The sequence below is a fragment of the Amblyomma maculatum genome, chromosome 11, assembly GCF_055883805.1.
Source record: "Amblyomma maculatum isolate TAMU_Amacu chromosome 11, ASM5588380v1, whole genome shotgun sequence".
Lineage (NCBI taxonomy): Eukaryota > Metazoa > Arthropoda > Arachnida > Ixodida > Ixodidae > Amblyomma > Amblyomma maculatum.
In genome coordinates, this window is record NC_139354.1 from 709,796 (window position 1) to 734,913 (window position 25,118).

The 25,118-nt window shown below is 48.2% G+C and overlaps 1 pseudogene; it reads left to right on the forward strand.

Moving 5' to 3' along the window:
- Positions 1–25,118, forward strand: part of LOC146172636 (uncharacterized) — a 74,444-nt pseudogene that overhangs the window by 24,702 nt on the left and 24,624 nt on the right.

Here is a 25,118-nt window from a genome sequence, read left to right on the forward strand (position 1 = left end):
TAGTCACCAGTAATCAGATTTCCTGTATACACAATACAACTTATACCTTTTTTTAGCTCTCTTCTAAAGTTGTGAAGCGAAAGCAACGATTTATATATTTAGTTTTGTTGTCGTCATTAGGGAAGTGCTTACAAAATATAAAATAATAACAGTAATGTCCCACTTTACCGGTGGGTACCCGGCGGCACCAGTGATCGAAACTGGTGTCTCCTGAACGCAGGGTGGATGCTCTACCCTAATACCAGTTTCCATTGGGCGAACAGGAGCAACAGCAACGAGCAGCCAGAGCAGCGCACGAAAGCACTGGGGACACGCGTTCTCGTCTCCCCAAGATTCGCTATATATGCTGATGATATTACCGTCTGGACTGAGGCAGCGGATTACGTAGACAAATATTCTATGGAGACTGAACTTCAGGCGGCCCTACTTTGTCTTGAAGATACACTAACCAAAATTGGCCTCGAACTCGCACCACATAAAACAGAATTGATTAGTATCGACGGAAAACATAAAACCAACCCCAGTATGCAGATCCATCTTCACATCGGAGGCAACACCATCACCTCTTCAAATGGGCAAATCCGCATTCTTGGCCTGCCCATATCAAGCTGCAACAGCCCCCAGAAATGGGTTCATCAGTTACAACGCCTTTGGCCAGCACTGCTACATACTATTCGTCGCCTGTCCAACCGGCACGGCGGTGCGCGGCAGCATGCCTGCCGTGCGATGGCCAGAGCAGCGGCGGTCGGAAAAATCCTCTATGGCACACCGGTCCTCCAACTGTCGAAGACTGACTTCACTAAGGTCGAACGCCTTCATCGCGCAACACTACGCACTATTACCGGTCTACCTAAGCACACTCCTATAGCCGAACTTGAGCGTTTGGCCGCTCTTCCACCTCTCACTACCATCGTTACCGAGTCACAGACGCGTCATCGAATACGTCTAGAGAACACTGTCCAGGGGCGTCGCCTGCTGGCCTGGGATGAACAGCGTAACGACAAAACACCAGCCCTATATGCATCACTTCCCCCTTGGGAGATGCCAGTAGTCACACGCGTCCATCGCCGACCTATAAACCGCGATTTTGTCATTCCCCGGGAGCTCCTAGCTGCCCATCACCGACAAGAGCGAATCCCCGATACGACTGACATATACACCGACGCATCCATTACAAGCGAATTCGCATCTATGGCCTGGGTATGCGATGACAACCCTTCCCTTTCAGGCGCTTATGCCTGCCATCTACCTCAGGGTACCCCTCTTCACGCTGAACTCGCGATTTGGGGAGCCTTGTCAGGAGTGCCTTGCACCGGAACTGGGTCACTACGTATTCTTACTGATTCCTTTGAAGCTTACAAGGAAATCGCTACTCCGGGTTCACAAGATGCAACAGCTAGGGCTATACAGCGCCTCCTTAAACGCCACCAACTCGCGACCAGAACTGTCGCTATTCACTGGACCCCAGGTCACTCGGACGAATCAGGGGGCAATGCGGCGGCACACGCCGTGGCTGCCTTGGCAGGTGGGATGTCCACATTTACTTCCCCACCCCCCTTGCTTCATCCTTATTCGACCTTGGGCGGGCAACTCACCCCTTCTCTTGCCCTTATGCACTATACTCGGACCAGTCTTCGTAGCCTCAGTCAGCATCGCATGCAGGTGGCCACACCAGACCCACCTTTTACGAGAAGAACCCACCTCACCCGAAGTCAAGAAGTCTTTTTGAATAAGCTCATCGCCCATGCGGCTTACACGCCACGTATTATGGCCCGCTGGCGTCAGTATAAGGAGAAAATGATTACGTGCCCCCACTGTACGACTCTAACCTGCGGCGGCATATCTCATTTACTTTGGGAATGCCCTGCTTTTTCTACTGGACGCCCCGAGATCGAACCCTACCGCCTGAACTACCGTTCCCTTCTAGAAACTGATGCAAACACACAGATGATATTTGCCAAGTATGGCTCGCTTAGTGGCCTGGTTAGAGCAATGTGATTCGAGTGACGACCTAAACAATGAAGATTCTGTCTACTCCCCTTTATCCCCATTCATGGCCATGAGCCTTCCAATTCAATAAAGGACATTCAATCAATCAATGGAACATTCACGCTGCTCGGAGAGCAGCGTACCGAGGCGGAGCGCGTGACGTCAGGCGTCATGTGATCAAACTTTTCCCGCTCTTGCGTTGCCCGTATCTGCCGGCCGAACACCACCGCTGCCGTCTTTCGCCATTTTTCTCGACCGTCCTGCCCCGGCTTCGGGCGGCGAATAACCAAAAGCACAACCGGTCTCGAGGGAGAGAGCGCGCGCGCTCTCCCTCGAGACCGGTCGTGCCAGAAGTGACGACAAAAAGGTCACGTGACTTCCTCCGTTCTCCCTGTACTCCGTCGCTGGCGACGGAGCACCGAGGACTGCTCTCGGCTGCTCCCGGGACCCCAAAAGCGCGCCTCCTCTGTCAATAGAACACAACGCTACTGCTCCTGTTCGACCACGGTAGGCGCTGAAACTCGCGAGAGCACTTTCAGTGCAGCTAAAAGTGCTCCTGTTCGCCCAATGGAAACCGCTATAAGGCCACCGCATCGGCATGTTTGTTCAAAGATCACTGTGAAGGTATTTAAAGGCACATGCACCTTCTTGAGTGAAGAACCCTGGGAATCTAAGCACTATACCGGAGGGTGGCAAGCATCCATTTCAAGAAAGCGGTGGGTGTCCAGTTGGTGGCGGGAGTCGAACCCACCACCTACAGGATGCAATGTGGGTACTCTTCCACGTGGCCACCGCTGCGGCAAACTCAATACCTTGGTCTCCCAGGCTTTTGTACGTGGTTTTACTTAATTTCGGCGAATATTTTACCTCACACGTATACTGTTTCGCTGTAAAACACGCCGCCAACTGAACACCACCAACGGCATACCGCAAACAAAACCCATTTATAAAAATGTATTTAAACAATTGATGTTCCGGGCAGGCTGAGTAGCTCCCGCAGAGAAGGGAATTCTTATACTAGAAATATCAACATAGAACAATATTGTGCAAAACCTGACTATGCACAAAGGTGAGCCCTCTTGAAGCATTATAATGAGGTTTTATAACATAAGACTAAGGAACACTAAAAAAGGGAAAGTATAATATTTTGTTTGTCTTGTAACTGGTCATCCGCGTGGGCTGGTGTAAACTATGTCATTCTTCCTTATTAGATGGTGTTCTTGTGAAAACTAGGGAACATTTTTGCATACAGTTCCAGCTTTTGCCGCAGGCCGTCGTTTTTCGAGAACGAAAAATACATGTAGAAGGAGTGCCATGCTTAGGAAAAGGAAGTAACCAAGCGGTCGAGATAAGAAAAGGAAACAAAAGGGTGACAAAAATGATCAGACGCTGCCTAGAAGAGATCGCAACCATTTGATAGATGGTTTCTGTCCCGCCCCCGGCTGCCACCCAGTACAGTGCGAGAAATTGCGCTGATAACGGATCACTCCTATCCGCCAGGGTGTTGTGGAAGGCATGCTGTAATTGCATCATTGTACGCTTGTGTGCGTCATCTAGCTCATGTTTCATTCTGCTCTTGTAGCGAGCTTGCGAATGGTATCGGGTATGCATATTGTTACGATGAACAGATGGTAGGAAGTAGCAAGGACGCGAGGGTTCAGCAAAATTGTTCCGCATCTGCGAATGTCAGCGAAAACCTCGGGCCGGCATAATGATGTTATAGAAGTGGCATGTAATTCGATGTCTCCATTACTCAGCATGTCTCGATGGGCCCGCAGTAGTGTATCATTTATTTAGGTGAATGAAGTCAATTACCATGAGCAATGGTGTATTTACTTCAATAAGAAAAGCTTGACAGAATAAAGTACTAACAATAATTTACTCGCAGATAGGAAAAAGGACGCCATTTACCGCCTACCATACCTGCGCAACATGATCAGATGCACAATCGTGTGTAGATTGTTTTTGTTTAATCTGTATTGTAGTGTCTATGCCAAATAACCTACTACACGAAAGATAAGGCAAATAGAAATAAGTGCGAAGGGCCACATTCGACTCGCAACTAAGCTTTTGTAACACTTAACGAGGAAATCTCTATAGGGAGACATACATATTGTCATTGGGAAAACAGCAAGCAACGGCCGGTTAAGCAGGTTGCGGTAACCAACGCACTTAGGTCTGTTCGTCTTCCCACGAGGGAGCCACACCAATGACAAGAACTGATGCCACTCAGGCAGTTCCGCAATACACACTACATTACCCCCTTCTTCAGGAGAACAATCGTGCCGATTCCAAGAGGATAGAGGGAAAACAAATAAACGGTGACGGAGGAACAAAATACTGTTAGCAAAAAAGCGACCCGCCCAAACGCTATACTTAACGCGAGTCATAGAGTTTCAGTCTGCTGACATTACGAATGTCAGACTGAGCAGCCCGACGCGAAGAGCGGACAGTACCTTCTTGAAGGACTTCATAACCTACGGCGATAACAAGGTGAAGTAACCTATAGGGGCCATAAAAGCGACGCAACAGTTTTTCGGAGTGACCTCTCTGCTGGAATTGGGGAAGAGGCGGGAGGGGGGGGGGGGTGCTATACCCAAACCTGGTCGTCGCTATATTATCCGACACACTGGTGGAGGAAGTTGTATTGCTGAGCATCACGGCTTTAAACGTGAACGTTTTAAACTACCGTGAACGTTTTAAACGGCATGAACGTTTTAAACTACCAAGGGTGTACACTAATTACAGAAAAAGGTGTCGTGCTTATTCCGTTCCCTATAACTTTAATAGATTGCCAAAAGAAATTGTACAGTTGACGTCTCTTGCTCAAGTTAAGCGAGAAGCACAAAAATGGTTGCTTACTAATTCTGCACAGCATGCTACGTGAAAGTGTTTTTGCCATGTACTATATTCTATGATGTACCTTTAGTTTATGATTGCTTATTTTGCGTGCAGCACGCGCACGTCGATTGCCGTGGCCCGCCCACAAGCGCGCCTGCGCTTCTGCGGGCACGAGAATGTAATCTGTATTTATGAATAGAAATAAAATTATGTATGTAATTATGTATGCATAAAGGGTATTACATCTGTCTAGCTTTCTTAACCTCACGCACAGCTGCAGGGCTGCAATCAGTTTCCCACATAGGTTTAAAGCTTCCCTCGTTATATTTGTACAAATTACGTAAGCTGGTAACTCGTGGTAATGGGGTTGTCTACCTTCACGTTGAATGGCTTTGTTGAAGAAATATTTCCGGGAGCAAACTAAACATAACCTTTCCGTGGTCTCTAAATTGATTGAATTTCAACTAAGCTGTGAATGAAGCGGCTTGTCTTATAAAGAAAGAAAAGCAATAGAAAGTACAGTGCTAGGGCTCTTTTGGAGACTTTTTCTGGGAGAAAACTGTAAGAGATTATCATGATTTAATTGCTTTCATACCTTCGGGTATAAAGGATGTCCGTGGAAATAGTTAGCATTTCAGGGAATACAGGTAACTCTGTAGAGTTTATTGCTTAAATCCTTCGACGAGAGTTTGCTTTACATTCTGTAACTGTAATCAGTTGCGGCGCGGCAAAAGGGACAATAATGCAGCAAACATCGACTAAACTTTATTACAACCCCCCCCCCTCCCCCCTCTAACACACACACGTCTCCCTGTTTCATTTTGCAGCTCCCGTCACCGCATAAAAAGCACAGCAGACTGGGCAGGCTCAAACGGAGCGGAAGCAACCACAGAGAGGATAATGGGCCGGATATTGCCTGCGGCCTGTCAGAGCAAGCAAGCTTTACCCAACGCACATTGAACGCACACAAAGGGTTAAGTCTCGATGTACAGAAAAGCTCGATAGCAAAAGCTTTTCTTTCAGCTTCATAGAGATACTTATGACCTCCTTTTTTTTTTATCGCACACGCAGTACACGAAGCACAGTTTATTAATCGCGTTTTATTTAGCGTACCTCGCTAGGTCGGCACGCGGTATCGCGTCCGTTGCTTGCCGAGTTATTTCGGTAGTCTGAAGGATTGTTACAGCAGACAAACTGACGGCGTAGGCGCTGACCTTTCAAAGGACGGCATATTTCCGGAAATGGTTATATAAACGTCAATATGACAGTCTGTGTCAAATAGCAGAAAGGGGGGGGGGGGACATATTACATAGAGAGGAGAAAAGAGGCGTGGAGAGCCGTGCCGTGATGTGAATTTTTCGCGTAGCTAGAAAGGCAGCAATGCTTCGTGCCGACTACATCACCTTTCAAGACTCTTGCTAACAGCGTCCGGACACATGTCCACAAGAACAATAGCGCCATTTTCGGGACCAAGGGGACAGGGATATACCCTAGCCTCCTCTGATTATTCTTTCACTGGCTATTTATGTTCAGCTTTTACGACGCGTGCCTCCAAGTTTTGCGGCAGTGGCTTCTGCCGTGGAGAGTACAACGTTATGTTTGACATTTGGTAAGATTTAATGGAAGAAGTGTTCCGCAAAAACACGTGACTCCCGCTTTTTTGACTGTCGCCACGGAATAAGAACAACCGTGCCGAGTGTTAAGTGCGCTTGCTGTATCTCTCCTCAGGCGAAAGAGCGCTTGGTGATGTGTGCGTACGTGTGCTTGTGTGTGTGTGTGTGTGACGGGCTATGAATTTGCTTCAGTTTACAATGAAATATATATATATACATCCAAATCTGCTTACTCATATTACACTGTATTACACCATAAGGTCGTAGGCACGTGATATTCTTTTTGTGCAATGAAGCAGATTTATGATTTATGAAAGTCTTGGAATTGCATGCGCGATGCCTCGAAGATTAAGATCCAATGGACAAGCCAAAGAAAAATTTAATACTGCAAGAAATTATAGAAGAATTTGACCTAAATTATGCGCACAATTATTGAAGAACTTGCAAAAATGCGTTGAAAGAAAAACAGTCAGACGAATGGACGAACGTATGGCTCTTATCAGCGTTATTCTATCCCACTCGAAATGGAAATCAGCTGGAATGATGGCAGGAGCAGCCACCGCCAGTCCTGTATCTGCAGGAACGCGCGTCATGGCGTATTGTCGTATGGCTTAAGGCGATTTCCTGGCAGAAGAAATTCTTGTTTAAGTAGCGCTGTTGCCATAATGCCATTGTGATATCTGCATTGCTCAATTCTAACATAACATTTTTTTATAGGGATGAGGGGGGGGGGGGAGGGGTAGAGTTACAAGAACGTAGTTCCATTTCTTTTTGCAAAATTTAGTAGAAAAAAGTATCGTCTATAGCTGACGCAGGTGGGAAAGAATTATGTTTTCTGCATTTTTCTCAGTCCGTGGCACAGACAGATAGTTGGAGTTTGTTTTAGTGCCTTGTGTCAATAATTACCATCACCGTCACTCCTGCCTGCAGTTCGCAATATTAAAGTTTGCCATATTCTTTCTTCAGACAGTCCAGAAGAGAAAAAAAAAACAAAAAAAAAACCAACATAGCTGTATCCACAAAGCAGAAAATGTGTTTTGGAGTAAACAGTATCACCTGCGTACTTAGACACGTTTTACGTAGACCTATAACATTTTCGTGTTTCACGCCTTTCAGAACTTTGAAAATGCTACAGGCTTACGATTCGCCTTTGGACTAGGTAGAATAGCACGCGTTCATTGGGTGTATCTACATTTTTAGCAATGACTGAGTACGGCGCACTGACTCAGCACATTTAGCATGCCAAAATATGGCACACTGTTCAATCAAGTTAAATTTACTTCCACTAAGATGGGCTGCGGCACAACTCACAACTTTCAGTTTTTTAGCCAGGACGGACTAGGACGCAATACTTAGAGCTTTTTGGACTTTTTACTATTCAATTTTTATTCTTAATTCTTCCTTACTTTATGGAGTTATTCTTCGTGTTTTAATTTGATTTGTTAATTATTTTGTTTTATTTATATTATTTATTTCCTTACAGTTCTGTATCAATAATTACTCAATCATTATTTTACCCAAGAACTCATCACACTTTTCACCGACTACCAAGATTTTGTCGATCAGCTATAGGTCTCGACTTTTCCTGCCACGTTCGAAAACCTTCCGACAACTTCCGACAAGACCCGAGCCGAAGGTGGGGCACGGCGATGGCTTCTGGCCGAGAGAGCTGTAAAGGTACAGTCGCAGACAGAATAAAATGAATCACGCTTGCAGATTCAAACTCTTCTCTCCCGTCGTCTAATGAAAAAAAAAAATAAATTTTCCCTCCTTATGCGCAAAGACAAAAGTAAATATTACAAGCGTATTCAAAAAACATGTGTTATGTTTTGCTAATTAATGCGTGAGAAGAATCTGACCGCCAAAGCACGGTCCATATTCTTCTGTCCTCGACTGTGCGTATAAAGAAATTAGCAGAAGCCTAAACTCGGAATTTAAAGGTCGCAGAGTTAAGGTCTTCGTTTGCCAGCGTCTCTTGCTAGATCATCGCTCGTGTACTTGCACGCTATTACTCGCCAAATAGTTATTATTTTTTGTTTATGCCCGTGTTACCCTATACGCATGATCAGTATCACACAGTCGTATAACACGTCACTGTATGGTTGAGCACACGATACAAAACAAAATTTAGGAGGACGCTTAAGCTTTGCCTTAACACTAGACTGGTTAGACTGGGCCTTCATTGCCTCACCTGTTTATACTCCAAAGCTACTTTGATCACACCCCCTTCTTAGCCTCTTAGTAAATGACGTTGACATTTTAGCTCGGCATCTTTTACGGACCAACTCGGTTTCAGCCCTGCGTTTATGACCGTCGGCCGTTTCCAGGCGACATCGATGTTTGGGCTCGGCGTCTTTCACTTTACGGATCAAATTGGCCCTGCGTTTGAGATCTTTGACAGGCTGCTGACGTTCTAGCCGTGCTTCCGCCGCACACTTACGCGCTTCGCTTCTGTTTTTGACACTAGTACATTGGCCCCCCGTCTTCGTTGAACCGTCTAGCTGCCTCATTTCGAGCATCCTTTCCAGCCTTCTCGTATCCGTCTTACGAAGTCTACCTCACGACCAAAACGCGAAGAAACACCCTCAAACGAAGCGGTCACAATATTACAATCATCTGGCAGAACGTCAGACAACACTGACGCACCAGTACTGGCCATAAAGTTCCATTTATTGTGTGCCAACTAAGCTACACACACAGGCAATCTTGTAGCGTTAGCTCTGCCACGTTGATTTGTGCGTTTCGTTCATCTAGTCATTCATACTTAAATATTTATTCGCAAGGATGTGTTGGAGACTAGATAGGAAGTGGGTAAATTTGTTGAGGGTGCGGGTGTCAGGCTTCGAAATGCAGTCTCGCATGACACTAAGCTTGCGCTTTGCGTCTGTACTGGGGGCTGTCCAGTCTTCATATGTCTGGATGTGGTGAGCAGAGGTGTAGCGGGCGAGGAGCCTAGTCATGCCAGGACTGATTCAGACTGTAGGTCAACGGAGTCAGCAAGGCAGTTGTGGCAGCCGATCCTGGTTCGTCACCATCGACTCAGGATGTCCGGTGTGTACGTTAAACTAGCTCGCACCTTGTGAGTGAGAAGTTAGGCAGGGCGAGAAAGATCAGAAGTAATCGAAGCAGTAATGCCGGGAACAATGCCCAGTAACACACCCCTTCGCTCTTAAGCGTGCAATGACAGAGCCGGGTATTAGGAGAACATTAAGGGTGGTCTGAGTTGGACGGGCTCACGTGAAGGTTATGCTGGTGGTCTTCTTATTGCTGCGCGCCAGCGGCCTCTTCGACAGTCCTGTTTCCGGTCCCTTGTACATGATGTCCCAGAGTCCAGTGAATGTGTACGGAGACTTTCAAGTTTCGCGTTATTCTTGCACCTAGTACATCGCGCGTTCCGCAGATGGTGCCACGCACTCGCATGCCGTGAGTTGTTTCATCTTGCGGTGTGCAGAAAATATCCTCATCTCCATCGCCCTGCGCAAGAGCACTACTCTGTCGCCGCAGTCTATCACGCCTCATCTAGAACTGTAACATACACTCGCACTGTGTAATAAATATCACCGTCTTCATCAAATTCTAGCTGCAACATACTCTCACAGTGTACATTGAGCACCGTTGTCTTCATGAAAATCTATGTGCGACGTATTCATTTAATATAGGTAAATACGCCATACACGTACACCAGCCGCTAAGACAGAGACGGCAGCCGTGCCAGACAGGCCACTGAGCCTTCCAACAACGTGGACTCATAGCCCTTGGCCGAGAAGCTTGGCAAGCACGGAAGCGAGCCAAGATCGAAGCGGCAGCAGCGACTGCAACTGCAACCGATCGCTAACGTTTGCGAAACTTTTTCAAGGATACTTGAACCTCTATATTTTTCTTTTTGCGTCACTGCTTTAGTGCAATAATAATTATGATAAATGAGGTCGCAAGTCCGGTTTGGTTTTCGCAAATAAAACCCAGGTAGGTAAGTACCCCGCAATTTGATGTTAACTCTTGGGTTCCAAAGTAAGCCCTCTATCGACTAGGCCATGCAGCGGCCGCTTGCAAAGGTTGATAATAAGCGGTGGTTCAAATATATTTTCTGTGGGCAAAGAAGCACGTAAGGAAGCTTCGGATGAGACAACAATGTTTTCGCATACATAGCACATAAGTAGTCTTCAGAGGACTCTTAAAATTATATTGCAGATTTTGTGGGCGCATGCATAATAAGCCTCCTTTCATGCAATTTATTTCGCTGGTATCGAAGTATGCTTCTTCTTACCAAAAAATGTCAGTCTGGATGGTGCACGTGCGAGCTTTTTACTTGTATTAAGACTCCTGATACCGTGTGTGTCATTCTTAGCCTAATATGAGTGCCTCGGGGGGTCACGTGTTCATCAAGGTGGTGGTGGTGGTGGTGAAAATTTTTATTGTCTGGAAGAGGTGACACCGGAGTTCCGGTACCGCTCGCAGGCTTCCAGGGAGCCCGATGTCACCCTAAGAGGCAGGGGATAGTAGACAAAGCGGTTCGCCGCTTCGGTTGCTAGATGGACAATGTTGGCCTGTGTCGCCGGGTCTTCGCTATGAAGCGCGGTCTCCCATGCTTCTGCGTCCTTGAATAAATTGTAGCCCGGGGAGTGGCTGCACTCCCAGAGGATATGTTTTAAAGTTCCTATATCGTTACAGAATTTGCAGAATTGGTCCTCCGAATTTCCAGTTTGCGTGAGGTATCTCCATCTGGGAGACATGTGGTTCTTGGCTTGCAGGCGGCGCCAGGTGACTGCCTCTGTGGATGTGAGGGACCTATCTGGGGGTGGATATTTCCGCCGTCCTAACTTGTAGTGCTCAATGACTTCGTTGTAGGTCGCGAGCGTCTCGACCTTAAAGTTAGGTTGAGGCCGGCGTCCCCCCCGGATAATGAGCGCTCGGGCAAGGGCGTTGGCCGCTTCGTTTCCTGGTATGTTGGTGTGAGCGGGGGCCCAGGTTAGGGTGATCCCTCTGTCTATGTTGCTTTTCGATAATATGTTCAATGCGTAGTGTGATATTTTGCCTTTGCAGAAATTCCTTATTGCTGATTTGCTGTCACTGATGATCACCTTCGCGTTCGTACTAACGCACGATAGGACGATCGCCGCTTCCTCCGCTGCCGTGGCGTCTACTCCGCTTGTATATATCTTGCCTTGCTCGATTCCGGACCCGTCGACTACCACCGAGACAGAGTTCCCGTCATCGTCAAAAGCGGCGTCTGTGTAGGCAACCGTCTCGGGTGGTATTCTGCTTAGTTTTGTTACCAAGTGTTTGGCTCTGTGCTGGCGTCTTTCCTGATCGTGTTGTGGGTGCATGTTCTTGGGTATCGGTGAGATCGTGAGGGCTTTCCTAATTTTGGACTCAATGTGGAACGTCTGGTGTTTAGTGCCTCGGTTTCCTTGTAGTCCTACCCAGCTTAGAATTTCCTGCCCTGTCTCAGTTAGACTTAGGCGCTCTAGTTGCGCCGTTCTCGTTGCTTCCGCTAACTCCTCCCGTGTGTTATGCACTCCCATTCCCTCTAGTGCCTCGGTTGAGGTCGAGATTGGGAGTTCGAGTGCTCGTTTCGTGCATTTTCTTATTATGGCGTCTAACTTGTTTTTGTCTGCTTTTTTGATGTTAAGGAATGGGGTTGAGTAGCAGATCCGACTCAAGATAAAGGCCTGGATCAGCCTCAACTTGTTCTTCTCCTTTAGCCCTCTACCTCTGGCCGAGATTCTTCTAATGATGCCTACCACTTGGTTTGCATGCGCGTCTAGCTTAGCTATAGTCGTGGGATTGTTTCCTGTTTTGCTTATGAGCATGCCCAGAATTCGGATCTCATCTACTTGCACAATTTCTTTCCCGTTCAATTCTATCGAGATTCTGGGAGGAGATGCGTTGGCTGTCCTCGCCCGAGGCCTGATGATTAGTAGTTCCGACTTCGTCGGGGAGCAGCTCAGCCCCTTATTTTTGGCATGGAGGTCTATGATGTCGGCTGCCTGCTGGAGCCTTTCCTCGATAGACTTATCGCTGCCCTCATTGAGCCAAACGTTGACGTCGTCTGCGTAGACGCTCGTTTTTAGCCCTTCGATGCTTCCTAATTTGCGCGGGAGGTCTTTCATAACTAGATTAAATAGGAAGGGGGATAAGATGGCCCCTTGTGGGGTGCCCCTGTTTCCTAATGTAATCTCTTCCGAGCTGAGGCTCTGCATATGCAGAGTTGCTGTTCTGACTTTCAGAAATGATTTGACGTAATCAAAGGTCCTCTTCCCTACGCTAATATCTGACAGGCCGTCAAGGATTGCCGAGTGGCTGACATTATCAAACGCTTTGGTTAGGTCAATGCCCAATATTGCTCTTGTATCTTTGGTCTTTTGTTTGTCTATTATATCGTGGTTGAGCCTTAGCATGGTATCTTGAGCGCTAAGGTGTGGTCTGAAACCTACCATCTCGTGGGGCCAGATGCTGTTTTCTTCCGCGAATCGAGTTAGTCGCGTCTGAATTACCTTCTCCATTAATTTGCCTCGACACGAGGTCAGTGAAATCGGCCTGAGATTTTCTATACCCGGGATTTTGCCCTTCTTATGGATTAAATTTATGTTGGCATGTTTCCAGTGTTCAGGGACGTCCCCGGATTCCCAAACTTTGTTAAAATATGCTGTAAGGTGAACTATAGAGTTGTCGTCTAAGTTCCTAAGCATGCCGTAGGTTATCTTGTCTGGCCCAGGTGCTGTGTTTCTTTTGAGGTCAAAGAGCGCGGCTCTGACCTCTACTGCTAGAAGTGGTTCGTCCAGTAGCGGATTCTCCGTCCCCTGATATTCTTTGTCCACTGCCGGGAATGCGGGGCCTATATATATGTCTTTAAGTCGGTCGATGAGCTGTTCATCGTTTCCGTCAAATTTGTATCTGGCCTTGATTTGCTCAATGTTGGCGTTGGTTTTGTGTTGGTGGGGTCTATGAGGTGCCGCAGCATCCGCCACGTGTTGGGATGGCTCATATTCTTCTCTAGCTCGTCGCATTTTTGATCCCACCTTTTCTCTTCTAGTTTGAATGCGTAGCTCTCTATTTCTCTATTGTGCTTGGCTATTTTCTTCCTGAGCTTCTTGTTCCATTTCTGGCGCTTTAGCTTATTCTCGAGAATTGTTTTCCGGTTCCACATATTTATCAGTTTGTTGTATAATCGGAATGGGAGGTCATCTCCCTCTATTGTTTCGGTGGCCTGTTTTACGTGTGAGACAACGGTTGACATCCACTCTATTACGTTTCCGATTTCGCCTAAGTCTGCTGTTGATCTGATATCCCTGAATTTGTCCCAGTCAGTTGCGGTGGCCCGTTTTGAATTATGTATAGGCACCCCTAGTTTCCTGTCAATTTGGATTTCGATTATAAAGTGATCGCTGCCAAGATTTTCGCCCGTGTTCTTCCACGACGTTTTGCCCGTCCTGTGTCCTAGTGTTAGGTCCGGTGATGTGTCATCAAGTTCTAAGAAAGCACTTACCTACTGTTGTATTTCTTGGGTTGTGCCAAAGACAGCCGCGCGTGCCTGCGTTCCTGTGCTGAAGGCAGCCGCGTGACTGCGTTCCTGTCGCTCACACTTCTCTCCCTCTTCTGTAACCCTCTCAGCACGAGAATCTGCCCCGCCGGGGTGGTGCAGTGGTAAGATGCCCGACTACTGTGCCGGAGTACCCGGGTTCGAACCCGACCTCGGCGGCTGCGTTTCGATGGAGGCGAAACGAAGAGGCGTCGTGTGCTGTGCGATGTCAGCGCACGTTAAAGATCCCCAGGTGGTCGAAATTACTCCGTAGCCCTCCACTACGGCTCCTCTTTCTCTCTTTCCACTTTCACTCCCATCTTCCTCCCTTCCCTTACGGCGCGGTTGCGGTGTCCACAGAAAACAAGTGAGACAGTTACCACGCCTTTCCCCTTCTATAAATAAATCAGGTGTAAAATCTCGGCTCTGGGCAATAAATTGTTCACTGCCGACCAGCGTTCGTGTTGCAGCGCGTGTTCGCGCTGGCTTTACTACATTGGCGACGAGTTCGAAAATTACTTATGCGGTAAAAGTTGAAGCCGACAGCCTGCCACAACGTGAAGCACCGAGGAGAGCTATGACCAGCCTGCAGCTCCCGACTTTCGACGACACATCAGATAAGTGGAAAGCGTACCTTACAAGGGCTGAAGCATATTTTGAAGCCAATGCTATTACCGACCCAAGACGGCAGCGAGCCTTGCTTGTGGCAGCACTCAGCACGCAGACTGTTCGTGTTAGCGGGACGAATTGCTCCTCGGACGCCGAATTCCCTCACTTATGACGAAGCAGTTGCAGCTTTAAACAACTACTACGACCCGAAGCGTCACGAGATAGCGGAGAGCTATAAATTCACCCGTTGTCAGCAAGAGGATGAGACAATGCAGGCATTTCTTGTCGAAATACGGCGCATAGCAGACGGCTGCAATTTTGAGACTGCGCTAGACCGAATGCCGAGGGATAGAATTGTTTGCTGTGTACTCTCAACTACCCTGCGCAAGCAGTTACTGGTGAAGAAAGACTTGACGCTGGAGGAGGCTGAAACGCTGGCAATAGCAGCAGAAACAGCCGAGAACGATGCAAACGATAATGCAGAACAACCAACGGTGCTAAGAATGCAAGCCAGTCATCGCTCTTCACCGCGAGATAATCATACCAGCGGCGCAGTGCAATAGTGCGGACGCTGTGGAAGCGCGACACACGGTGATAACGCCTGCCGCTGGGCTAACGCACGATGTTTTCGCTGCAGGCAACGCGGTCATTTGGCAAACAAATGCTACAAGGCCAGAACAGATGGAAATGCTGCTAGGCGAACTGCGAGTGTCAAGGCACTGACAGTTGAAACAGCGTCTGGCAACGAGAGCACGGATGAGGCACACGTCTGGACGGTAATTTCGGAAAGGAAAAACGGGTTGGAACCACCGTGTCGCCGCACATTTCGGTGGGGGGAAATAGATCTGGAAATGGAAGTGGACACAGGATTCCCGGTGTGCGTCATATCACGGAACGTTTACTACCGACACCGAACGCAGTGGCCACGCTTGAAAACGCCACATGTGAAGTTATGTTACGCGGGACAACTGTCGGTGCTTGGCGAATTCGAAGTTCCGGTGCGATGCAAAAATGTGTCGGTAACCTGTCCACTTATTGTGTTTGACTGTTCAGGACCAAGCCTGTGCGGTCGCGATCTGATTGCGGCACTTGGCAGGACAGGCGTTCCGATGGTAGAACTCACTGCGCCGGATTCGACAAGAAACGCGCCAAGCGACCACATGGTGAACAGACTGCTCGTTGAGTATTAAGATGTCTTTTCGACAGACATGGGGCTCATCAAGGGACTGCCAGCCAGCCTAAAGCTCAAGGAGACTGCGACGCCGAAGTTCTGTAAGGCCAGATCACTTCCTTACGCCCTCCGTGATAAGGTCTCTCCTGAAATTGATCGGTTATTGTCCCTTGGTGTCTTATCACCCGTGCAACATTCAGAATGGGCTACGCCCATCGTAGTTGTCCTGCAAAAAGATGGCACCGTAAGAATATGCGGAGACTTTAAAGTCACGTTTAACCCGGCTTGTGATATAGAGCATTACCCACTTCTAGTAGTCGAGGACATATTCGCGTACTTAAATGGAGGTGAATACTTCAGCACCTTGGATTTGAAGGACGCGTACAATCAAGTGCCCCTTGACGAAGCGTCACGCGGACTTCGTGTCATCAACACGCATCGCGGACTTTTTCGTTACAATAGACTTCCGTTTGGAATAGCTTCTACCCCAGCTATATTTCGAAGAAAGATGGACGCTGTAGTCAGCGGGCTACCAGGCGTCCAAGCCTATACTTGATGATGTGTTAGTGTCCGAAGGCAAATGAGACAACGGAACGCGGCTCAAGAATGTGTTGGAACGATTCCGGGAGCATGGTGTCGAGCTTAGGGCCGACAAATGCAAGTTCCGGCAGACTTCAGTGACTTACCTTGGGCATCGTATAGAGCGGCAAGGCCTACACCCTATCGAAAAAAACGTAGACGCCATTATGCAAGCCCCGCGCCCAAGTTACGTGAACGAGCTGCGTTCGTTCCTTGGTATGCTCACGTACTACACACGTTTTCTGCCGAATATGTCGACTGTGCTCAGCCCGTTATATCGACTCATGGGGAAAAAGAACCCGTTGGGAGTGGTTACAGCCGCAGCAGTCCGCATTCGAGCGAGCTAAACAAAGCCTGAACAATGCACAAATTCTCGTGCATTTTGATCCAAACAAGGAGCTGAAATCAGAGTGTGACGCATCTCCGTATGGTGTGGGCGCAGTGCTGTTTCATTCGATAGGAAATGAACACATGCCAATTGGGTTCCGTTCCTGAACACTAATAAAAGGAGAGCAAAACTACTCGTAGCTGGAGCGAAAAGCACTAGCCCTCATTTTTGGCGTTTCTCGTTTTCGTGACTATCTTCTAGGTCGGCAGTTTACCCTGGTGACCGACCATCAGCCACTGCTGGGACTGCTCAGGCCTGACCGTCAGACGCCGCCGATGGCTGCCACGCGAATTCAACGGTGGGCACTATTCTTGGGTGGCTACCAGTACAAATTACAGTACGTGCCACGGAAACAACTGCTGGCAGAAGATGCCCTCAGCAGGCTACCAGCGCCGACTACTGAACCGGGGACCGAGGGTGAACCGCCGCAGTATAGTCCTTTCATTGGAATCCCTGGAGGAAGGTATAGTGACGACGCGCGAATTGCAAGAGCTGACGGCCAAAGACCCGAGGTTAGTCAGTGTCACACACTACATTTTGCATGGATGGCCTAAAACGACTAAAGGAATGGCGAGAGATTTGTTGCCGTGTTTTGATCGTAAGCTGGAGCTATCGTGGGTTCACCGTCTTATCTACTGGGGCAACAGAGTGGTGATACCGCGGAAAGCGCAGGAACGGATGTTGCAGCTGCTACGTGAAACCCATCAGGGCTTCTCGGCAATGAAATCAGTCGCGCGTTCATTGTTTTGGTGGCCAGACCTGGGGCCGAATTACGGACTCCGCTCACAAGATAGATAGATAGATAGATTAAAACTTTAATTTCCACCGATTTAGGAGGCCCCCTACTCCCCGCTCCTGGCACGCAGGCCTGAGGAACAGGGGCTGGAACCTCCGCGACTAAGGACTGGCGAATATACATTGGTTATTCGCGGCCTCAGCCGCCAGGCGGACGGCTTTCTGCTGGTCAGCGGGGACGTCGCTTCGCAGCAGGGTTACCCAGGCTTCTCTATTTTTAATGTTGTCCCTAGCGCCAGGAGACTTAGGGCATTCCCAAATTATATGGTCGAGGGTCCCCCTCGCTTCGCAGGCTTTACATTTATCGTTTTTTCTCTCCTCTATCTGGGTGTGAAACAACCAGACAGGGTTCGGGAAATTTCCGGCTTGTAATCGCCGCCAGGCTATGGCCTCTTTATTATTTAAGCTAGAATCCGGTGGCGGCATCAGACGTCTTCCTAATCTATAATTTTCGATTATTTCTTTATAGGTTTGCAAACGTTCGTCCATCGCCTGGCAGTCGGGCGGCTCCGCGTTTGCCCGGAAGTAGAGATCTCGGGCTAAATCATGGGCCGCCTCGTTGCCGGGGACGGACGTGTGTGCTGGGACCCAAATTAGGGTGATTTTGCAATCAATTTTAGTTGTAGCTTTTAGAATTCGGGCGGCTTCTTGTGAGACCCTGCCTTTTCCGATATTCCAGAGAGCAGTTTTACTGTCGCTAAAGATCAATCTAGCCTTCTTTCCGACGCAAGGGAGCGCTATTGCGACCTCTTCAGCCGTGTCTATGTTTCTACTCCGGATGGTCGCGGAGACGACTGGTGCGCCGCTACCATCGACTACCGCGGCGACTGCCGCCCCTGATAGGCCGCTTGCAGCGTCTACGTAGGCAACTTTTTTTGCTCCGAGTTCTTTTGCACTTTTAACCAGTGCTTCTGCTCTCTTCTCCCGTCTCTCCTTGTGGTATTCTGGGTGCATGTTGCGGGGGAGAGGACGGACAATGATGTTCTCGCGACATTGTGTTGGTAGGGCAACCTTGTCGGCTGTGCCCCTATCTATTTTTCGACCCACCCATTCTAAGATGGTTCGACCCGTGCTCGACCTACTTAATCTTTCATGTTGGGCGATTCTCACCGCTTCAGCAAGTTCCGTCCAGCTATTATGCACTCCCATTTCTATCAGGCGTTCCGTAGAAGAGGAGATGGGTAGACCCAGCGCCCTCTTGACGCAACGCCTGATGAGTGCGTCTATCTTATCTTTTTCATTGGTCCTGATGTTGAGGAACGGTGTGACATAGCATATTCGACTTATTATGTACGCCTGCATCAGTCTCAAGAGGCTTCTCTCTTTGAGGCCTCTGCCTTTGAATGCAATCCTCCTAAATATTCCTATTACTTGCGTCGCGTAGGTAGTGAGTTTTTTTATCGTTCCGTCATTATACCCGTCCTCTTGAAATAAAAAGTCCGAGGACTCTGATTTGCTGGACTCTTGGTACGGTTTTGCCATCGACCTTTATTTCTACGTTAAAGTCGCCCTTGCACCTCATTGATTTTGGATTATATATGAAAAGTTCGGATTTTTGCGGAGAGCACGAAAGACCCCTTTCGGCCGCGTAGGACACAATGGTGTCCGCCGCCGCTTGTAGGCGTTCCTCTATGCTGCCATCGCTGCCGTTGTTCATCCAGAGATTAACGTCGTCCGCGTAAATGCTGAACTTCAGGTCTTTTATGACTTTAAGAGCGGCAGGAAAGCCTCTCATCACCACGTTAAAAAGGAAGGGGGAGAGCACCGAGCCTTGCGGAGTTCCTTTACTTCCCAGGTGGACAGTGGGGGATTCTAGGTCCTGAAACTTTAGTTTCAACGAATTCTGTTTGTCAGGAAATCCATTATGTAATTATATGTCCTCTCGCTGACTCCTAATTCCTGTAGTCCCGCGAGAATTGCCTGGTGTTTTACGTTGTCAAATGCTTTTGTTAGATCTAGTGCTAGAATTACCTTCGCGTCTCTGGATTTCGAGTCAATTATGTCATGTTGTAATCGGAGCATTACATCCTGTGTGCACAGGCCCGGTCGGAACCCGACCATCTCATGCGGCCACAGGTCGTTTTTCTCCATGAAATTAGTTAGCCTTGTTTGGATTACACGTTCCATAAGCTTTCCAATGCATGAGGTTAGAGAAATAGGTCTGAGGTTTTCCAACTTCGGGGGCTTGCCAGGTTTTGGAATTAGCACAACGTTTGCAGTTTTCCACTGCTGGGGAAGACGACCGCTACTCCATACTTCTTGCATGTAGTTGGTGAGTGCCGTTATGGAAGCGTCGTCTAGGTTTCGTAGCATTTTATTTGTTATTCCATCGGGGCCGGGAGCTGATCGCGTCTTTAAGCTAAGGATTTCGGCTCTAACTTCCGCTTCTGAGATGGGCGCGTCGAGGGCCTCGTTCGGTGGGCCCGCGTGTTGCCTAAGAGGGAGGGATGTTGTATCGCCGACATATGTGTCTACGAGTTTAGTTATTAGTTCCGCGTCAGTCCCCTTGAACGCGTGTCTTGCCTTTGCTATTGTTGTGTTTGACTGTGTTTTCGAACTGTCGGGATTAAGAAGATATCGTAGCAGGCTCCACGTCTTTGAAAGGCTCATGTTGCCCTCCATTTCATCGCACCTGTTACACCAGTTTTGCACGCAGAGTTTAATTGCATAATCCTCAATTTCCTTATTGTGCCTGGCTATTTTTCGCCTTAGGTTTCGGTTCCATCTCTGACACCGGAGGCGTCTTTCCATACCTTTTTTTTGCTTCCCACATGTGTAGGAGTTTCCTGTCGACTGTTTTCGGTGCATCGTCCCCCTCTAGGGTAATGGTAGCGGATTTGACGTGGTGCATGAGGGTTTCTGCCCAATCGTCGATATTTTCAATATTTTCGTCCATGTTTGCAGATTCCCTAATTTGTCTGAATTTCTCCCATTCGATTGCGCTGATGATCTTTTCTCGTCTTACTTTGACTCCCCATTTAAGCGTTATTTCGAGGACGTAATGATCGCTTCCAAAGTTGAGCTCTGTGTTCTTCCACCTAAGCTCCTCTATGTTTTTGGTAAATGTTAAGTCTGGGGTTGTGTCTTTGCTCACACTCTTTCCCACTCTCGTTGGGCAGCCAGAGTCTGTCTGCAGGGTGAGGTTTAATTCGTGAAAATCTTCCCATAACTGCCTGCCCTTCGGATCTTGCCTATTATATCCCCACTCTTGGTGGCATGCGTTGAAGTCTCCTACAATTAGCAGGGGGTTAGCTCCGGCTGCCTTCATTGCTTTGCGAAATAATGTCTTGAACCTAACTTTGCGCTGCTGAGGAGAGCTATATATGTTTAGGACGAAAATACTGGGTTCCTTCTTCCTGCCCGTGATGATTTCAACGAAAACCGCCTCAATTTCGCGAGAACTAATTTCATGTTCGATCACCGCTACGTTCCTTTTGACGAATGTAGTGACCCGGGATTTTTCTCCCCGGCCACTAGCAAACGCTTGATATCCTGATAATTTAATTACTCCTTTGCCAGTTTCCTGTAGGGCTACAGCTAGAGGTTTTTCAACTATTTGCTCGAGATGTTGTTGCACTAACGATCGCTTGCCCGGGAATCCTCGGCAGTTCCACTGCCATACCGTCGAATTAATCTTTGGTTGCGTTTTGCCCATGTTGGAATTGGTCAAGTATCCCTTCTCTCTCTGTTTGTCATTCTGCCATAGCAGCAAGAGCCGCGTTTGTTTGTTTAGATTGTTCCTGAATTCGTTTGTGAGCGTGACGTCAAAATTACAAAGCTGTGACGCAGCCTTGAGACGTCAATCGTGACGAGTATGCGAAATCGTCCAATTACCAGCGACTTTTAGCGTGGCTCCGCCCCGGTAGTCCCGAATCCTCGGCAAACGTTGATGCCACAGTGTGGCACAAAACTGAGCAGGGACCGTCTCCTAACTTTTTCTAACACGACGCAACTAATACGCAATAAATAAAACAAACAAAGATTTATTTTGGCAAGATACTATTTTTAGTATTGATTAACATTGAGCTCAAGTTGAAGCGTTCTTAGTTTTGTAGTTATACTTGCTATTAGGTAACTTTTGTTGCCGCGAGGGTGCGCCGGAGGCGTCATGGCGGCCTGCAAGCAAACAGCTGATTGTCCGAGAAGGTGCTGCTTTTTTAAGCGGCGTCTGCAATCGAAGTACCGTGCGGGTGCGGTGAGCATGCTGAAAATCTAATAGAATGCAGTCGAAGTTCAGAGCCTGCAGCGATAAAATTTCATAGAGCGTTTGACACAGAAATGGACAAAGAAAACTTGCGGAAGTGTTTTCGGTCGGCGCCTACTAGTATCGATGAGAAAAGTGCTGAAAGTTTAACGTGCAAGCTGTATGGTTCTATTTGTTTCTCTTTAGGAAATGCAAGACGACTGTGAAGCATGTAGTGTAGGCCAAAATGAAGCTCCGTGGTTGCATGATCATCTGTTTGTATGTAGCTGGATAGTTTAGAAAAGAACATGATCATGGGAATGCTCCCACACCTGCCGGGACTGAACCTGAAGCCTTCATTCACTGCAGTGCCACCGTGACAGGGCTTTCGATGTAGTGTTCATTGTAGTGTGCTCTGTATTTTTTTCTTTGTTCTCCATGACTGGGTTGCTTTGCTTTTGAGCGATACCGTCTGCCCACACACCATTTGCTTTGTTTGTATACCTATGGGATTTTCTACTTACGAGCACTAAAACTCGCAATATTATCCATTCAATTTGTCAGATTTACGCTGTTTAGCATTAAGCAAATGCGTGCTATGCATCCCAACAGTATATGCAGGCCTGTAGTCCTGAAAGGCTCACTAATGGAGACTGCCCTATGCAAACAGTGTACATAGCACTACTTGTGTCATGTTTGTGCACTGCTAAGTGCCATACTTTGCTTCCTGCTTCTGAAATGTGCCAAACCTATGCCAACTACTATGCAAGCCTGTAATCATTAAGCAACTAATCTTTTGTGTTTTGCCTCTGTGTCGCAGTTTTATGCACAATACTTCCATTTCTTGCTTCTGAAGATCAGACCTGCGATGAGTACTGTGCCAGCTTACAGGCTCTAAAAAATTATTCTTGTGTGTCCTCTCTGTGTAGCACAATTGTGCAGCACGTCAAATAACTGCCGATGCTATTGCAGGAAGTTGGTTTCGCTGTTGCATATTCAAGCGTGTGAAATGCTGCAGGAAAATAAAGGTGCACAGTGGATACACGTGCTTCTAAAAAAACTTCTGTGAGGCCTTCCCATTCCGATAGGCTTCACAATTGCTGCCTCGTTGTGAAACACTTTAATTATGTACTCAAACACATGCACACACACACAAACACCAACATACACGGTTGTAAGCAACAGTGAAGGGGGGTGTACGAAGACAAATTTGACTTGACAGATGAGGTGTTTTAACACATGGTTCGAGAAGATGCATCTTTATCACAACAGGTTTCTGGCACAGACATGAAACGAGAAGACGCTGCACTTGGCTGCCTGTGATGAGTTGGTCAGCTACGTGTGGTATATCACGGCCGATTGCTGTGCTGTGATAGACGCCAAAGCGGTTGCCGCACCATGGGCAGCTGTGCCAGCCTCTGGTGGTAGGTTCTGTGGAACAGGCTCACAACATGATTCTGTATGGCTTTTCACTAGAGGTGTGCATGGCAATAGTGATCCCACTTCCAAGTAGCCAGTGCACAGATGTGACCCTTTCTTGTCCAAGCCAGCAGCACCCTCCTCGTCTGCAGGCAGGCAGGAAGACATCCAACGAAGTTATGCAACAAGGCACATGCTACACGCTCTGGCTGGTAGAGGAACGTCTAGTATTTTTGCAAGCACTGGAAGCGGGTCTTCAGCACGTCGATGCAGTTACCCACCATTAACCTTGTGGAGGTGTATGCCTTGTTCTATAACCGTTATGGAGAGTCCGGACCGGGATTCCATGGCACTGGCAGCCATGTCTCCAACAGGTGCCCCTCTCACAAGCATAACCGAAAACGGCACGCTGTTAAGCACATTCTTCGTCACGTCGTTGTCGACCTCAACAGCCTCATAAACTAACAGCCTTACTGACACAATGGAAGAGTCGCATCAAGTAGCTCATTGCCAGGTTTTGCTGACGATGACATTCATGGGCGTGCAGACAATGAATCATTGAACGTTTCAGCAACACTGCTGTAAGGACAGCCTTGCACTTCATATCGGTATAAATGATGCGCCATTCCTACTCAATACAGGCATCAAACACACACATCCCCATCTTCGTTTCTTACGTAGGCATTTCAACAATGTACTAGTGTCTTATGTTCTAGCTTTTATGAAAGCCCAAGAACGGTAATACATGTGAGGCATGTGGAGCCTACCGTAAATTATCTTGCAAACAGCAGCGCGGCTCAGTGTCGTGAATTCGACGACTCGCAGCAGGCCGGCCTTGACCTGTGTCATGCCTGTGTGCAGCCGAGAATGTCGCCAGAAGAAAGCATCATGCCAAGATCCCACGTAGGGAGGTTCATGGCCAAAATAATGTTGGCATCTCATATCTGAAACAGGGACATCACAAGGCTACTCGTAGACGACCGATGTGCCGTCGACAAACCCGACGACGCCGGGTATGCTGCCGTGACGAAGGAAGCCTTTCTTCTCCGCCGCCCTAGCTGCACGCCGCCGCAAATGCTTTCGAACTGTCGGCTGCGCGAAGCCGATGTTCGCCTCGTTGCCAGTAGCGGCTTGGAAGCCACTAGCAGTTCGGAAAAAGCGCAGTGCACACATTATCTGCCGCCGCACACACAGCGCACTCGGCCGCACACACCTATCTCAGTTCATCGCGTCGCACAGTCACTGTACTATATCCTTCTCGAGTAGCAACAAGCGTCGAAACATCTCGCCGGGCACGTCAAACAGTCTTCGTACACCGTCCTTCGCCGATGAGCGCGTCGGGGCGCCGCCGCTACCGCCTCACGAGAACGCCGGCCGCCGCATAGATCGCCGTCATTTTTCCTTTGTGAGCGCTCACAAACAAGTTGTGAGCGGCTCGCGTCGCTCACAACCGCCGCTCACAATTGGCCCGTAGCCAACGTCATCACTTCAAGTGTGTTCATGACGTAAACAGCAGACGTCGATGATGTAAAGGACGGCCACTCCCGCCGTGTTGCCGCTGGCCAATAGGAAGATTGTGAGTGTGAGTGTGATTGTGAGTGTGAGCCGTCTGTAATACGGCCCCTGGACAGGGACATTCAAAACTTGTCTGCGCAGTGCCGCAACTGCGCGCAAAACCTGCCAATGCCTACGGCAGCCCCACTAGTGAGTTGGCCGAAGACCGCGGACCGGTGGTCTCGTATTCACATCGATTTTGCAGGGCCGTTAGGCGGCAAGATGATACTGATAGTGGTTCATGCCCACACGAAGTGGATTGAAGCAGTACCCTTGAAGCACGCGAATACCGATAGTACAATCCGTTGCCTAAGGAGCATGTTTTGCAGGTTTGGCGTGCCACGCACAATCGTGTCCGATGATGGCACACAGTTCACAAGTCAGGAATTCGCCACTTTCGTATCGAGAAGCAATATCGTGCACCTGCGCACTGCGCCTTTCCACCCCCCGTCTAACGG